Source organism: Lipotes vexillifer, unplaced genomic scaffold (assembly GCF_000442215.2).
Source record: "Lipotes vexillifer unplaced genomic scaffold, Lipotes_vexillifer_v1.1 scaffold195, whole genome shotgun sequence".
NCBI lineage: Eukaryota > Metazoa > Chordata > Mammalia > Artiodactyla > Lipotidae > Lipotes > Lipotes vexillifer.
Window position 1 is genome coordinate 2,599,096 of NW_006799532.1, and position 4,842 is coordinate 2,603,937.

The following is a 4,842-nucleotide window of genomic DNA, read 5'->3' on the forward strand; positions in this document are numbered from 1 at the left end:
TTTTTTTAGATTCCATATATATGCATTAGCATACAGTATTTGTTTTTCTCTTTCTGACTTCACTCTGTATGACAGACTCTAGGTCCATCCACGTCACCACAAATAACTCAACTTCGTTTCGTTTTATGGCTGAGTAATATTCCATTGTAGATATGTGCCACATCTTCTTTATCCATTCATCTGTTGATGGACACTTAGGTTGCTTCCATATCTTGGCAATTGTAAATAATGCTGCTATGAACACTGGGGTCCATGTATCTTTTCAAATTAGTGTTTTTCTCTCTTTTCAGATATACACCCAGGAGTGGAACTGGCGGTCATATGTAGTTCTTTTAGTTTCTTAGAAACCTTCATACTGTTTTCCATAGTGGCTGCACTAACTTAAATTTCCACCATGAGTGCAGGAGGGTTCCTTTTCTCCCAGGTGTGATATTCTTTATAGTCAGTGCCTTCACATACATTATTTCATTACACTCCCTTAACAACCTTATAGGTCACACAGAGAAGAAACATTGTCTCCTTTTAAAGATGAAGAAACTGGGAATCAGAGATATAAGTTCTCACCAAGATCACACAGCTGTGGCAGAGGGAAGAATAAAATCCAGGTTTCCCGGCTCCATTCTACACCTGTTTGCATAATGTTTATGTATAGACAAGGGGACTCACTGAATCAATGCAGGAATCCTTAAAGGATTGTCAGAGTTCTCAAGACATAGTCCTCGGTTACTATAATTTGTCTCATTTTTTTGGCTTAGACCACAAAGGTACCCACTAAATCACTTGTCACTTTGCAAAGGGGAAGACAAGGAAGAGTAGCCACTTCCTCTCTGACCCTCACCTTCTAACACTGATCACTCTGTTAGACTAGTTATGTTGTCACCTTGTGTGCTTCAAAGAGTGAGAGAAACACACTCCTTCACCAAGGTCTTGGGTAAAGGCAGTGTGGGGGTCTATCACAAAGGAATACATCAGGGGTAAGACCCCAAAGACAGATGGTCAGAGAAGGACCCTGTTTTGAGGGAGGGCCAGGCAAGGGTAAATGCCACAGTAGAACCTCAGTGTTCTCTCTGATCTGTGAACAGCCCTGTTGGGGAAAGTTCTAAAGTAAATTATAGACCTTTTCTCCCGATCCCCAGGGCCATGAGCATAAGTTCTGTAAATATTAAATTTTTCTGTTTAATTCTAGTAGTTACTACCTATATTTGTGTGTATGTAAATATTTAATATCTTCTTACAGAGGTAGCACCTAAGAAACAGAGAGGTTAAGTACCTTGTTCAGGTGCATTCAGCATATTTGGTGGTATAGCAATAAGGACTTCTGTGCCTAGCAACATTATTTATTATAAGTTGTTTATATTATTATACTGTCTCCCCAGTGGTCTTGCAGGGTCTTTAATGCCAGGGTCTGGATCGTATGCATCTGTCCCACACTGCCTTGCGAGTTATTAGACAAAGAAGAGATCTCAGTGGAGTTAGAATAACTAGGCTCCAATTGTGTCCATGGGCCAAGCAGGTCTCCCTGTGGACCTTCACTTCATCAACTCCAAAATGATTAGACTCAGTTCATGGGACCTCTTCCAGCTCTAACATTCAATGATCCTATTATGCCCTGTCCCTCCATTCCTCCCCGACTGCAGAGCACAGCAAGAAATAAGCTTCCTTCCAAATAACAACTTGGGGCACCTCCACCCCTGTCCGCGGGCAGCCCCAGCACAGTGCTCCGGTAGACCAGGAGAAGGTTTAGGCCCCTGCCTCCCCCTCGCTGCTCCCTCTTCCCCCGCACTTTCCCCCTACACACCTGTCTCCAGACCTTGGCTTCCTGGGTCACAGTGGGAAACTCCCACCTACCAGCTGGGTTGGTTTTATTCTTGAGAAAAGAGAACAGCTGGGTGATTTAAAGATGGAACTTACGACCCACTTAACTAGTCATCTCTAGTTGTCAAGCCCCGAAGCTGCATTTAAGGACTGGAGCTGTGGATGTGACATGAAAGCCAAGAGGCCCAGATGCTTTGTTCCCAACCCTCCCCTGCCAGCAGGAGGGACTGCATACTTCATGAGATTTTTTCCAAAGAGCTTCTGCTAGGTTGCTTTGGTCTTTTTATTCTCTTTATAAAAGGTATTTACTAGTGTATGGTCTTTTGAGCCTTTTGGCTTAGGGAAGAAAGAGGGTCAGCACGTTAACAAATTAGACATGTTCCCCCTGGCCAGGCCATCGAAAGCTAATTTTTATTTGGTCTCAGCCTAACCCATCTTTAGCTCCTGACAGTATCTAAATGATGGAAAGCTTTGTTCAAATTCATAAAATATTTTACAGAGGAGTAAAACAGATCTTACAGACCCGTTTCTCATTAAAAAGTCAATGCCGGGAACATCTGATGCTATAGAACTGTCTGATTCAACTTGGCAGGTCAAGCCTGACTAATCCTATCTTCTGACGGGTGAATTTATTTCGACTGAAAATGATTTCCTCACAAGCTGACAGATTATGTACTCTAAACTTATACTTTTATAAGACATTACTAGAATGTTGATCAAACCTAATTCATCCATTAAACAAAATGCAGGGAAAAAATCTACACTGCAAATTAATACTTAGAAGCCATAAGCAAGGAATTCTAAGTCCTATTAGAAATTGAATGGTGTCCTCAGCCAAAGAGCAGAGTCAGAAAGAACACTTGGAAGAAAACCTTTTTCAAGTTTACATAGTCTGAGTCCATAGCTATTATAGTTGGAAAACATGAGAACCTACTTTTTCAAACTTTCCTTAGAACCAGTAAATTAAGACAAATACTACTATATGACATAAAGACCACTGGACCCAGAATCAGAACTGGGTTCTATGTTTAGTTCTGCCTCGTATTCATTTTGGAATACTAGGGGGAAAAAAACACTTCCCCTTTCTGGACCCCAATTACTTCATCTATTAGTGTAGGTTTCAAACTTGTCTTTTTATTGCATCCAGCAGTTTTATTCTTTGGCTCTCAATTTAAGTGTTAATTACAGAGACAAACTTCTAATGTGGGCCCTAAATATTTAGTCCTCTTTTCCAAGGTCAAATCCACACTCACCTTGTTAACCCTCACTTCATCTTTAGAAATGCCTGATACGGTCTCTCATTTTAGAGTGCTGCTTTCAGAAATGTGTCTTTAGCTAATGTGTCTTTTTAGCTATTTTTATGTGTAATTCTTAGTGTTTTTTTCTGGGTAAACTGTTATCCTAATACCCCAAACACGATTTCCCATGTGTTCTCCAAATGTCCCCATTTTTCTTTCTGGGCAGAGCTAAGATTACATGTCTCTACCACCTTTTTTTTTTTTTTTTTTTTTTTTAACATTTTTATTGGAGTATAACTGTTTTACAATGGTGTGTTAGCTTCTGCTATATAACAGAGTGAATCAACTATATATATATATATATACATATATTACCATTTCTCCTCCCTCTTGCATCTCCTTCCCACACTCCCTATCCCACCCCTCTAGGTGGTCACAAAGCACTGAGCTGATCTCCCTGTGCCATGCGGCTGCTTCCCACTAGCTATCTATTTTACATTTGGTAGTGTATATATATCCATGCCACTCTCTCACTTTGTCCCAGCTTACATTCCCCCCTCCCTGTGTCCTGAAGTCCATTCTCTATATCTGCATCTTTATTCCTGACCTGCCCCTAGCTTCATCATAAGCAATTTTTTTTCTTTTAGATTCCATATATATGTGGTAGCATATGGTATTTGTTTTTCTCTTTCTGACTTACTTCACTCTATATGACAGACTCTAGGTCCATCCACCTCACTACAAATAACTCAATTTCGTTTCTTTTTATGGCTGAGTAATATTCCATTGTATATATGTGCCACATCTTCTTTATCCATTCATCTCTTGCTGGACACTTGGGTTGCTTCCATGTCCTGGCTATTGTAAATAGAGCTGAAATGAATACTGTGGTACATGACTCTTTTTGAATTATGGTTTTCTCAGGGTATATGTCCAGTAGTGGGATTGCTGGGTCGTATGGTAGTTCTATTTTTAGAAATTTAAGGACCTCATACTGCTCTCCATAGTGGCTGTATCAATTTACATTCCCACCAACAGTGCAAGAGGGGTCCCTTTTCTCCACACCCTCTCCAGCATTTATTGTTTGTACATATTTTGATGTTGGCCATTCTGACTCTCATGAGGTGATATCTCATTGTAGTTTTGATTTGCATTTCTCTAATGGTTAGTGATGTTAAGCATCCTTTCATGTTGGCAATCTGTATATCTTGTTTGGAGAAATGTCTATTTAGGTTTTCTGCCCATTTTTGGATTGGGTTGCTTGTTTTGTTGATATTGAGCTGCATGAGCTGCTTGTATGTTTTGGAGATTAATCCTTTGTCAGCTGCTTCATTTGCAAGTATTTTCTCCCATTCTGAGGGTTCTCTTTCACCTTGTTTATGGTTTCCTTTGCTGTGCAAAACTTTTAAGTTTCATTAGGTCCCATTTGTTTATTTTTGTTCTTATTTCCATTTCTCTAGGAAATGGGTCATATAGGATCTTGCTGTAATTTATGTCACAGAGTGTTCTGCCAATGTTTTCCTCTAAAAGTTTGATAGTGTCTGGCCTTATATTGAGGTCTTTAATCCATTTTGAGTTTATTTTTCTGTACAGTATTAGGGAGTGTTCTAATTTCATTCTTTTACATGGACCTGTCCAGTTTTCCCAGCACGACTTATTGAACAGACTGTCTTTTCTCCATTGTATATTCTTGCCCCCTTTATCAAAGATAAGATGACCATACGTGTGTGGGTTTATCTCTGGGCTTTCTATCCTGTTCCATTGATTTATATGTCTGTCTTTGTGCCAG